This window comes from Lithobates pipiens, unplaced genomic scaffold, assembly GCF_037356315.1.
Source record: "Lithobates pipiens isolate NorthernLeopardFrog02 unplaced genomic scaffold, aLitPip1_a1.2 Scaffold_16, whole genome shotgun sequence".
Classification (NCBI taxonomy): domain Eukaryota; kingdom Metazoa; phylum Chordata; class Amphibia; order Anura; family Ranidae; genus Lithobates; species Lithobates pipiens.
In genome coordinates, this window is record NW_027507748.1 from 512881925 (window position 1) to 512896079 (window position 14155).

A 14155-nucleotide genomic window follows, 5' to 3' on the forward strand; every position below is an offset into this window, starting at 1 on the left:
CTCATGCATATTTGCCTCACTAACTTCCCCACCATGCTCTTCTTGGCCCCTAAAACTATAGTCTAGTCACTTAACAATGTCTTTTGGCAGCTCCATAGTATTGCTTTCCCCTAAACACCCCCTAAAATCTCTACAAATGTGATGTGTGTGCTTCAATTCATGCAAAGTGACCTTTTTTGGATTTTTGGAGTTGTGCCAAACTCATTAGTAACCCTCCTCTCCCCAACTACTAGATCAGCTGATAGCAATCTTCTATCTGATGACTTGACCCAACCCAATACACACTCTAAATACCTTTTTCATGATCACATTTATGGACAAATTCACCAAAGCATGTAGTGTAAGGGCCTGCCTCAATACTTTCAAATGCTATTTTTATTTTTTTTAACACATTAATTTTCTTGCTATGTAATAGCAGAATGTCAAAATGTGCTTCCATTTCCGGTGGGCTGCAAATAGTGTAACTAAGGAGGGGCTTCCCAAAGTATCACACATTATTTAGATATTCAGCCCTCAATCAAGTGGAGAGGGTTACCTGTCCTAAACATCCCCCCTCATTTTTTAGCAAGGGCCCATCGGATTGGGGGGGGGGGGGGGGTGGGGGTTAGGACTCTCATAAGGGGACCTTATACTTTAGGCTTTAAATACTCAGTTAAAAAAATGTTATACTAATTTTGTCAAAAGATGTGGGTGTCTAATCTGCATGCAATGTTGATTTGTCAAATTACTAGTTTTTGTTCTTGTGTCACTACACAGTGTCCTTCAACGCCACAGGAATGGCAGACTGTGGCCTCCCACTTTGCCAGTTTTATTAAAATTGTGCATTTTTCACCAACAGTGCAAACCCAAGTTCAGAGCGAGATGAGGGGACAGTCTCTTCTTCAGATAATCTTATTATGTTGTGGGTGTGCTACACACACACCTTCTTTTTGTTAACTAATGTATGTAGTGCATTACTGCTCAAAATCATGCTCATTTTCAGCACCATGGCAGGAAAATGGCATGATTGTACAAATTTACACCTCACTTTTTACTAAAGGCACATCCACTATGCACTACAAGTGCACTGCAAAAGTACACCTGAAACTGCACTTGGAGTGCAAAGTGGAGTTGCCTTTATTAAATCGCACTCCTTCTCAGCACAAACTCAAATTTGACTACAATATAATAATATATTTTATGCCCAATGAAAAAAGGAAGCCACACATTGTTGATAATTCAACTTTTTAATACAAGCACATTCATATGTGCGTTTATTAAAGGTTTTTACAACAAACCAAGAGATTTTGTGTATCCAAAACAGAGTTTAATCACAATTTTTTTTACTTGCTTTTTTTGTGTAAACAGGCGTGTATCAACCCGTAAAATACAGAACACAGGAACTTACAAAGTTCAACTTGGAAAAGTGAAGACAATATCAGACATGAGTATGTACAAACTGGGCTGATATTGCCTTCATCACATGGGGTGTCACCCCTGAAAAAAACACATTTGGAAGATGCACACAGTGTGTCAACATGTGCTATCTCCCATCATGGGGGATCAATGTACATACTTTGGGGCTGCAACCCCTTCATCTCAGATACTTTACACAAAACACGTACATCGATCCCCCATGATGGGAGATACCACAAGTTTACACACTCTGTGCATCTTCCAAATTTTGAATTTTGCAAAATACTACATTTTTTGGTTAAAAAGCAAAAATAAAACCCTATCTAGTTTTTAGTTTTCACACTCTCCCCAAAACATCAATGATGTTCTTCATTTTATTATTAACATCATTGATGTTTTGTTGTACAATTTCCAAATCCCGATTATCTCCCCGATCAAGATCTGGGCACTTTCACTGGTAAAACGGGAATCTTCTTCCACATCACCTAGAAAACAAAGCAAACAAACACATCATGTAATCCAAATATGGTGATATACATTGATGAGCTTACCGGAAGCTGTGTTCTCCGACACTCACCTGTTGTGGTGACAATTTGTCCAACCTCCACAATCTCTCCTTCCTCCTCCTCCTCCTCCTCCTGCTCCTGCTCCTCTGTTTCTGCTTTTGGAAGTTGCCCTTCTTTGGGAGGGGTGTGGTCCCTGGTGTGCTCATACTTGCCGAGTCTTCTCTCCCCTATGAGAATGTAAACAAAGATTAATTAGAACACAGAGAGCAGAAATAGGAATCTGAAACATTGCTTGGAAGTGCTGTACAATTGTGTTTTTGGGCCGAGTTACAAGGTGAGAACATTAATGGGGCCACTTTGTTAAGCTGGAATACTTCCCTGCAGAACGATGTTTCATACGAACAAACGAAACCATGACCTTGAAAGTGGCCATTTTAAAATGCACAACATGAAATCAAAGCACATGGAACATGTATGCAAGCAAGAATAATCATATGAACACACAACAACTACTTACTTTTTTTAAGAACACGCTTGATCCTTAGGTACTGCTCGTGTTCCCTCAGTTTCAGGTCTGACCAGCGTTTTCTCAGTTGATCCTTGGATCGGTGTACCCCAAAATTCTTCAGAAGACTCTTCACAACTTTATTCATGATCTTGGCCTTTCTGATATTTGGGTTTGGGTAAGGTCCATACTTCCCATCATAGTCAGTCCTGTTCAATATGTCGACCATCTCCAACATCTCTCCAAAAGACATATTTGAGGCCTTAAATCTTGTCTTCCTGGATCGGGACGTTTCAGGCTCTGCGTTCTCTCCACCATGTGCTCTCCCCACTGTGCGGGAAGCGAAGGGGCGGGGAATAGTCTGGAAAGAACTTTAGGGGCGGGCGGAGTTTCACGCATGCGCACTGTATATAAAACGCAACACGTGTGTATCGTCCGTACGATCTGGGAGGAGAGTGTGAGGCACGGACGTGGAAATGAAGGTAACATTTTTAACTTGGTGCTTCACTAGACTAGACTGCTTCTATCTAGGCCGATGTTGGGACAAGATTAGGAGGCATTTTAATTGCATTATTAGTATTTGAGGGTTTGTCTTGTGTTGTGTCTTGCAGACAATATGGATCCATTCACAAATGCCAACTTTATTGGGCTATTCATAGAACTGTACATGGAGATGCCCTGCCTGTGGCAGTTCCACAACAAGTTTTATAATGACAAATCAAAGAGGAACGCAGCACTGGAGAAACTGCTTGCTTTGTTGCGGATCATGGTCCCCATGGCAGACATGACCTATCTGAATCGCAAAATTGTGGCCATGAAGACATATCTCAGGGAGAGAAAGAAGCACCTGGAGTCCTTGAGAGCAGGAGATACAGATTCTGTTTAATTACCCCAGGATGGTGCACTTTGACAGGCTGCATTTTCTGGTAGACCAAGGGGTACCCAGGCCACCACTCAGGCCACCACTCTCCAGGCTTCCTCCAAGGCATCCTTCACCCCCAGCTGAGGCTTCTGATGTTCAACCTGGGCCTTCCAGGCAGCACCATGTGGTGGGGCCCAGCTTGAGACAGGTATTGCATTGTTGAACATATTTCTTGTCTTACATTTAATGATGTTAACTAGATGTTCTTATTGATCAGTAAGTTGTGATTTCTCAAAGTGGTTTACATCTCAGGAGACAGTAGTGACCAAAAATGATTAGGACAGGAAAGAAAAATGCTGGTGTTAGAATGATAGTCTGTTCTATTTGTTAACATTCAATTAGTAAAAGCCAGGAGCACAAAATGGTGTGATTGATGATCAAATAACTAAAACTATGTCCCCTTTTCATACACAGGATGACCTCAGTCGGGGGGGGAGGCTGTGGCAAGTGGCAGCCAGGAGGTTGACCAACGCCCTCCTTCTCCTGCCCCAGCTACAGTAGCCCAGCCACAGCCTGGAAGGATGCCTGGTGGGAAGTCCCAAAGGAAGACCAGAGAGTGATGGCCTGGGTTGAGTCTGGTGTGCCAGAAGATGCAGCCTCTTGAAGATCCACATCCTGGGGACAGAAATGGCATCTGAATTTCCTGATCTTTAGGACTTCGAGACCAGACTTCTCTCCCTGAGATATCTACTCCTCAGGCCACCAATTTTTTAATATCTAATTTAGTCATGTCTGCCCTGAGGGCCAAAGGCTGCACCAAAGTTAAGAAGTTTCTTTAGTGCTGCGTTCCTATTTATAGTTTCTAGCGAACAAAATACATTTTATTTTTGTTTGATGAAATACTTGTGTAATGTGTTTTCCTTCAAAAAGTACAGTTTATTTGTGAGCAGGCAGGTACATTTCAAAAATACAAAGTGAACTAAATAACAAGGGGTAACAACACTAAACAACCTCCTGTAGATTAAAAAAAAAAAGAAAATATAAAAAATACAATAATGTTGTTGTTGTAAGCTTACACACAAAAAATAAATAAATAAATAAGGAGAAATGAGCAAAGTGTCTTTAAAGGAGATGTTTAGGGAATCCCCCCCCCCAAAAAAACATCCAAAAAATAAAAAAACAAATCTAAAATTGTGTAGATGTATCACAAACTAAAATTGTATTGCTGAAATGGTTAAAAAAGAGTAATGAAATCCGTTCGGGAGAAGTGTGTGTGACTATGAGCATCAAAAGAAGTTCGTTCTTGCAGCACTGTAAAGAACAAGAGAATGCGCTTGATGAAAGAACATTGCAGCGTGACGAATGTACTATATCGCTTACAAGCAGTAGTTTTACCTGAACGAGCACTTCTGTGTCGGAATTTGAATGTGAGCATGCGTGGCACTTGGTCCGATCAAAATGCTCTACACATGATCGGATTAGGTCCGACCGGCCCAGTTGGTCGGGAAATATTTCCAACATGTTGGAAAATTGGGTCCGACGGAGATTCAGACGGAATCAGTCCGATGCATACCACACAAAGTCGGATTATCCGACGACACGGTCCGATAGGACACATTCCGACGGATTCTCCGACCGTGTGTACAAGGGCATAAAGTGCTCGAAAATGGAAATGTGCAAGCAACAATTTGAAAATATAAACATGCGCGCCCAATAAACGTTCTCAGATGAGAGAAATTCTCTTAAGTGCAACAGTCCTTCAGTTGAAAATATTTTTCCAATTAGATTCAGTGCAAAACACAGACTTCCTCCACCACCACTGTGCTGGTTGGCAGTTAGAATGCGCGCTTACCAAATCCTAAAAAATTCTGGGCATATATGATAGAAAACCTCAAAGGACCGTCAAATCTTTCAGGACAGCGTCACATCCTCCCACACAAATTCCAATGATGGGATCACTCATAAGATATAGACAAAAACTCCCACAGTGTAAATCCGTATAAAGAGCTTTTTATTAAATCCTAAAAATATACTCACAAACAGAGTCATTAAAATAGCGTTAAATGCCGGCCAGCAAAACGAGCGCCCAAAGGGTCACGTGATAGCGTCAACACGTCGAGACCACCTTACGTCCGTTTGACATATATGATGTCGTATGGGGTATGGTACAGGCTTTGTACAGATACTCCAGTCTCTGCTGTGGAACTCTGCAGCTCCTATGGGGTTACCTTTGGTCTCTGTATTGCCTCTCTGATTAATGTCCTCCTTGCTCGGTCCGTGAGTTTTGGTGTGTGCCCGTCTCTTGGCAAGTTTTCTTTTGTGCCATGTTCTTTCCATTTGGATATGATAGATTTGATGGTGCTCCTAGGGATCATCAATGATTTGGATATTTTTTTTATAACCTAACCCTGACTTGTACTTCTCAACAACATTGTCCCTTACTTGTTTTGAGAGTTCCTTGGTCTTCATGGCAGTGTTTGGTGCCTCTTGTTTAGGTATTGCAGCCTCCGGGGCCTTTCAAAAAGATGTGTATATGCAATGACAGACCATGTGACACTTAGATTGTACACAGGTGGACATCATTTCACTAATTGTGTGACTTCTGAAGGTAATTGGTTGTACCAGAGCATTTTATGGGCTTCATAACAAAGTGGGTGAATATATATGTACATGCCAATTATCAGTTTTGTATTCTGAAAAATAGTTGTATGTATATATTTTTCTAATTTTACTTCACCAACTTAAACTTTTGTTTTCTGATCCATCAAATATAATTCAGATTGAAAAAAACATTGAACTAAAGGCTGTAATGTAACAAAATAGGTAAAAAGCCAAGGGGGCAAATACTTTTGCAAGGCACTGTACACTCGTGTGTAAGGACATACTCGTGAGTGTATATAAAGTGGCTCTCAAGCTAAAGCTGCAGCTGGGTAATCCATGCATGGATAGTTTAGATTCCCTGCTAAACACACTCCCTGATCCCCCACTACAGTCCCTGTCCCCCCTCTACAGCCCCTGACACCCCAGAAGTGAAAAAAGGATTTCTTCACTTTAAGTAAATTTTTGTTTTACATACATGCTCTGGTCCCATTGTGTACTTAAAAGTGTGGTATGTCTGTATATTGCAGTGCATTAGTGCGTGTTTAACGCAGTATATTTCAGTGTGTTACTGCATGTTTAAAACAGTATTTTTCAGTGTGTCATTACAGGTTTACTGCAGTATATTGCAATGCATTTGTGCACATTTAACACAGTATATGTCAGTGCATTAGTGCACATTTACCACAGTATATTACAGTGCATCAGTGCAGTTTTACTGCAGTATATTGTAGCGTGTCTGGAGAATGTGTCTGTGTAGTGAGTACTCAGGCTAAAGTGCACCAAACACCACTTTCCATTAATTAAAGTGCATCCACATAGATATTTCCTGATCTTTATTACATTTTGTTAATAAGCCCCCCTGCATCATGTCTGGGAGGCCAACAAGGAGAGGCAGATGTTCCCATAGCACTGTGAGAGGTCCAGCAGCATCTGCGTCCACAGGCAAAAGTGGACATGGTCCATCCTCAGGCAGGGTATCATATCCTCTGTTTAATGATGTTGCCTGTGCTATCCAGCCACAGCATGCAGATGAGGTGGTGGACTGGCTTACTAAACCATCCTCATCTTCCGTCACCCAAGCAGAGATTAGTGCGCAGTCCACTGCAGCTGCTAGAATGGCTTACTCTGCCTCCTTGTCCACAGCTACTCCTGCCATAGCCCCAGCATCATAAATGTAATGTGGCGGCAAAGGGGCTGATTCTGAAAAACTGGTTAAACAGCGAAAAGCCAGAAATAAGAGACTGGATGGATAAAACGGAATATTATAATAGGATGGTAGATCTGGAAAGTAGAGAAATCGGAAAATTCCGGACTTATACTCAAAAATTGGAAAAATGGAAAAAATTTAGAGTCGTTTTTAGTCCGCCAGACTAGCACACAAACAAACAGATTGTCCGCTAAAAGTCGAGTCTGGCGGACAATTTTGAAGCAAGTCTTATTTCTAAGTCTGCTGGACTTTTGGGAAGAAAAAGTCAGTTGGAGCCCACACACAATCGAATTGCTCGGCGGACTCTGGTCCGTTGGACTAAGTCCGCCAGATTGTCTGATCGTGTGTACACGGCAGAAGAGTCAGCTGAGGTTTTTGAACACAGCATCAGTCACTTGTTCCTTGTCAATGCACAGCCATTACTTCATCAAGTGTACCTCTATAGGGTTTTGCTGGTGTGACGGAACCATCAACACCCGAAGCTCAATTTTTTTTACGCACCTGTTACTTCTTTCCAAAGTCTGTGAAAGAGACACCAGAATTTATACAAAATATCTAATCTTGTTCTAAATGCACTATATTGCGGCCTCATCATACAGACTGGCTCCCTAAGCCATTGTTTATAAAATAAAGTTTTCAGGGAAAATATAATTTTTTGGTGCAGATGTGCTACTTTACAGGCAGACTAAGCAGACCCCCAGGCACTATATTTAAAGGAATTTTTTCATTTTTATTTCTCATTTTTATGGTTTCACTTTGCGCATTAGTAAATTACTGCTCATTTAAAAATTATGTTTTTTACAAACTTTTTTTTCATTGATACATTTCCCCCAGGGCAGTACCCGGACCCCAAAAACCATTGTATGCCCAATTACTTGCATATATGCCTTCAAAATGGGCACTTTAGATTTTTCCACAGTCTAATCACCTCATGTCACAATATGCAGTATCTCACAAAAGTGAGTACACCCCTCACATTTTTGTAAATATTTAATTATATCTTTTCATGTGACAACACTGAAGAAATTACACTTTGCCACAATGTAAAGTAGTGAGTGTACGGCTTGTATAACAGTGCACATTTACTGTCCCCTCAATATAAACCCAACACACAGTCATTAATGTCTAAACCACTGACAACAAAAGTGAGTACACCCCTAAGTGAAAACGCCCAAATTGGGCCCAGTTAGCCATTTTCCCTCCCCGGTGTCATGTGACTTGTTTTGCCGCGTACACACGGTTGGATTTTCTGACAGGAAATGTTGGATGTGAGCCTGTTGTCGGAAAGCCTGACCGTGTGAATGCTCCATCGAACATTTGCTGTCCGACTTTCCGCCAACAAATGTTTGCTAGCAGGTTCTCAAATTTTCCGCCAACAAAACATTGTTGTCGGAAAGTCAGATCTTGTGTACACATGTCTGCACACAAATGTTCACTTATTCTTGGAATCAAGTACGAGCCGGAAGTACTGGGTCTAACTAGTGTTTGTAATGGAGATATCACATTAGTCACGAGGCAAATTATGAAATCTCTCAATGCAGCACATTCTTCTTTATAATGCTATAATAATGAAGTTGCTTTGCTGCTAATATTAACAAAGTTCTGACAAATGTATTTTTATTATTTCTCGTGATCTCCTGAATAATATTTGTTTTTGTTGTTGTTGTTTTTCTTGCGATCTCCAGAATAATCTTTTTTTTCCCCATCGATCTCCATTTTTTTTTCTCGTGGTCTCCAGAATATTTTTTTTTCTAGTGATCTCAATATTTTTTTTTGTCAATTTGTGTGTCAAGTTACCACAACACCATTATTATCTTGTATTTTTTAACATCAAAGATACAACTATGTTGGTGTACCTTGTTAATTTGATATTGTACTTTTGAAATGTACCTGCCTACTCACAAACAAACTGTCCTTTTTGAAGTAAAACACATAGCCAAGTATTTGTCCAATAAAAATTCGAAATTTGATAGGGGTAAAAACAAAATAAAGAGGAAGGCAACACTGGAGTTGGTGAGGCCTTTGTACCCCAGGGCAGACATCAATTATTTCACTGTCAAAATTGATAACCTGAGGAGTCCTTTTAATAGGGAGCACAATATGATACAGGACTCCAAGAGATAGGGAGCAGCAGCAGATGACATATATGTCCCGAGGCTGTGGTCTTACAACAACCTGCATTTTTTTTGCCAGACCACACCAAACCCAGGCCATCACTCTCAACACTTCCTTTAACACTTCCTTCCATGCTGCTGTGGTGGGTTGGGTGGCTGTGGTGTTGGTGGTATTACTGGAGGTGGCGGAGGCATATGGTCCAACTCACACAGGTGGGTTTGACTAGTTAGTTTGCCCCTTGTCCACTTGTTTAGGGCCGGCAGAATTATTTCCTAACATATTGTGTGTTGGCGCTCGTCCATGTGTTTGAGTTTGCTTGCTGTGACACAGCCAAATGCCTCGTGACTACCAGGAGTCGTGTTAAGTGCCGCAGTATCCTCGCAAAGGAAAACAGCCGCAGACTCCTCCAGGTTCCTTACCTTCCTAGTCCTTTTGGTTGGAGGGTAGAGGGGAGGAATCTAGGATTCCCTTAGGCTGCTTTCCACGACCTCCTCCTACCTGAGACTTTCCTGTGTATGAAAATGATACATAGTTTTAGATTTTTGGTCATCAATCACACACAATTTTGAGCTCATGACTGTTGCAAATTGAATGTTACCAAATAGAAAAGTCTATCCTTCTGACCCTAGCATTTTTAATTCTTCTCACAATCATTTTTGGCTACTACTGTCTATTGATATGTAAACCACTTTGTTAAATCAGAAAGTGATCAATAACATCTAGTTAACATCTTTCAATTTTTGACAAGAAATATGTTGAACAATGCTATACTTGGGTCAAGCTGAGCTCCTCCACATTTTCCTGGGTGGAAGGCCCAGATTTTACTTCAGGAGTCTCAGCTGATGTGGAAGGAAGTGTAGATAGTGATGGCCTGGGCTCTGTCTGGTCTGACAAAAAACGCAATCTGTCATAGTACCACAGCCTGGGTGCATATACGTCACCTGCTACTGCTCTGGATCTCATGGAATTCTGGACCTTCTTGTGCTCCCAATTATTTATGCTTCTCAGGCTACCAATTTTGATCTTCAAATAGTTGATGTCTGCCATGGGATACACTGGCTTCACTGATACCAACAGTTTATCCAGCACTGCCTTCCTCTTTCTTGTTCGATTAGTCCCTGCATTGGACTGGCCAGATGCATGTTAGCTCCCTGTACATGTCTAGGAATTTAGGCAGGAAGCCCGGTTTGTGAAATTATCCACCATTTTAGCTGCAAGACACAACACAAGTCTGCCATTCCTGTGGGTTGAAAAGAAACTGTGGATTCAAACAAGAAAAAAAAATAGTACTTTTGCACATAACATTACAAGCAGATTAGACACAAACATTCTTGGCCAACATAAGTAGAACATTTATTGAAATGAGTGTTTAAAGACAAAAGTATAAGGTTCGGGGGCGTGGCTTGGGCGGGACCTGAGATGGCTGCTTGAGAGAAGGGCTCCCGCACATCGAGGATGAAAAGAAGCTCTAAAGAGGATTCATACATCCTAAAATATGGGCAAATCTACCAGAAGCTCATCAACACCCCGCACACTGAAAGACACCTGGACTCAGCGGGCAATAACATCCTAGAGATGTTCCAGACCCGGTCAACTGGACAGCATGCGGAGACGCAGGCCTCACAGGCCTCATTCCCAGCCTCAATTAGCAGCATGGCCGAATCGATGACAGAACGCAACAGCGCCACACAGCCTACTTGAGTGAGATCTACAAAGAGTAGCCCTGGACATCAAGCACACACTGACGGCGGTTATATTGGATCTCAAATCAGACAACCAAGCGATGAACCACCGCCTCACAGAAGTAGAGGAAAATTCTCAACTACAAGCAGCACCAAGTGCAAAAGACTTATGACTTACAGCTACTGCACATGTTTGAACTTCACAGACATGTAGAGGACTTAGATAACAGGGGCCGCAGACATAACATTAGGGTGAGGTGGGTCCCTGAAGGAGTGGAACAGGTTAAACTTCCACAAACGGTCTGTGCCACTTTCAATGACCTACTCGACCACCCATCAGATAACCCTATTGAACTGGAATGGCTGCATCAGGCTCTGAGACCCCCTCCCCGTGTCTCTGAACCCCCCAGAGACATTGTGTGCTGTATTGTTAACTTTCCTCTCAAAGAGGAGATACTCCGGAAGGCAAGAGACAGGGGCCACATTTTGTTTAATGGTGCGGAAATTGAGTTATTCCAAGACCTCTCTCAGATAACTTTACAGAACAGGCGCACTCTACGCCCCCTGCTGGAAACACTGCATTCCCACAACATCCATTACAGGTGGAAATTCCCATTCTGTCTCTTAGCTTCCTCTAGAGGTTGCACAGCATTCCTGTGGACCCCAGAAGACCTATCTACCTTCTGTTGGCAGCTTGATATTCCACCAGTCGACCTACCTGATTGGTACTCCTAATTTCCTGCTGAACTATGGAAACCAGTTTCTCACTCTTCATCACCAAAGGTCCAAAATATAATGCTCCAGATGCTACAGAATAGATCCAACATCATGATTGACATGCATGCTGGGACCATGCCTCACATGACCCGGGGTTTGCCGTTACCCCTCGTAGGGGACCACAAGACGCTTAACCCCTACTCACTTCATCCCACAGCTAAACAGGAGCCAAAAGAAATGCCTCTTGTTTGTTATATTGTTATTTAACTTTCTGTTTGTCTGCCTCTCCAATCCCACTGAACCATAGAATTCTGGGACACTATCAACACACCATGGAAATCCTGACTACATTGATCCCCCAGAGATCCATCTGACCCGAACCTCAAAACTCTCCTGTACAGGTACTGCTGTATCATACTTGCTAATACACCTTCAAGAGACCATTTAGAATGCCTTTTGACTTGTCATATCCTCCTGCCTCCTTAGAGACACCCTAGGGGCCCCGTTTACCACTTGTTTCTCCCCCAGAGACTCTGTTTACAACCCAACAAGATGACAATGTTTATGAAACTAAGAATGTTCATGAAATATGTGATTTACTCTAAGCGTAGAACCATTCTCTTACATTTATTAGCTGTTACTTTGGGAAGGGGTTGGTCAATATCCATTCGGAAGAGGTCTACCTGCGCCTAAAATGCTTCCCATCTGGTACAGGTCCTTGTTTCAGGCTTTTACAGATATAGAAGTGACTTCAGACCGATCCGTCTTGCTGCTCAAAGCACTGACACTCTTCCGGACGGGAATCGGGGTAGCAGAATGTGTTTTTTCCCTGTTAGGCCCTACTGAGACATCACCCCCCCCCCCCTTTATATACTACGGGACACAAAGGAGCTCAGATGCCATCCTTACCTTGAAAAACATCATACTCATGATGCTTATCCTGCTTAGTGAATACTCAAGTATACAGGCTTTAGGTGGCACTGCTGCTCCCTACGGTCTCAGATGAGATCAAGGAGCGCGGCAAGGTAAACGAATATCGGTGCCTTACGGTCACTATACAGGATTTTATGGCAGACCACTTCCTGTGAAACCCACTTACTTAGCTGTTCACAAGTGAGGAACACAATTTCTTGGAGGGATGAGCCACCCAGAACCCATAATAATTATGAGCATTATTCTTGGAGAGGAGAGGGAGCTATATACATTTGTTCTTCTGCTTAAATGTTTATGTGTTTACAATTTTAAAGGTCTGTTTGAATGCTTACCTGTAAAGGAAAAACTCTGACTCTCCAGAGTGGTCAGTGAACCCCTCGACGGTGCAATTTCTACATTTTTAACCTTATCATTACTCCCCACTCTGTGACTTGGTCACTCTAGACCTATCCCTCCTCATCTCTTAGCCACCATCTACCATCTCTTGGGATAGCCAAGGCACACTGTTTTCTAAGAATCACTTTGAAAAATTTTACTCAAATCTCTATAACTTAACACAAGAGGAGGGTGAATTGACCAACTTGCCAAACCGGCCCTCCCAAATTAGTGATTTCCTGGCTCAATATTTCCCCAAACCTATTTCTTCAAACTAGGTGGAAACTCTGGAGAGTCCATGGAAGAACTAAAACTAGCAATAAAACAAATGAAAGTAGGCCAAAGCCTGGGCCTTGATGGCCTCTCCTTATCATACTACAAGTGGTTTCTGAAGGATCTTGCTTGTTGTTACAAACATTTAACTCTATCAAATCCCCATGTTCCCTTAGGCAGAATGTTAGAAGTCCATATAGCAGTCATCCCAAAAGAAGGCAAAGATCCCTCCCAAGTGTACAACTATAGGCAAATTTCACTTCTCAATGTGGATATAAAACTGTATGCAAAGATACTAGCAAATAGGTTGCTTCCCCTGATCCCTGGCCTCATATCAACGAATCAAGTGGGATTTGTCCCGGGTAGGGAGGCTAGGGATAATACTATTCACACTTTAAATCTACATCATCAACTCACTTCGACTGGGACTAGGGGCTTTCTCCTCTCCCTCAAAGCTGAGAAGGCATTTGACAGGGTGGCATGGGACTACATGCAGGAGGTACTAAAAGGAATGGGCCTTTTACCCCACATGTAAGTACACATTAACACTCTATATACTAATCCCTCAGCTAGGGTGAGAACCAACGGCCTCCTGTGGAACGCCTTCTCTATAAGCAATGGTAACCGTCAGGGATGCCGATTATCCGCCTTAAAATTATTTATTCTAAATCTCATGCTCTAAACATAATATTGACCCCACAAGATGTCGCTCACTGCCAAGATCCCATCCCCTTCCAATTGAAGATGGAAGCCATTACCTATCTTGGCATTCAAATCACCAGAAAACGAACAGACCTGTATAGCCAACATTTCCTACTCACCCTCTCTAAAATCCAAGCTGACTTGAAGGAGGGGGCTAATTTTAACATTCCCTGGTTTGGGCGTTCAGTCCTCATCAAGATGTTTATCCACCTCAGCCTTCTGTGCCTAATGCAGACGAATCCAATTCATCTTCCCCCTTCCTTTTTTGCAATCTATAAGAAA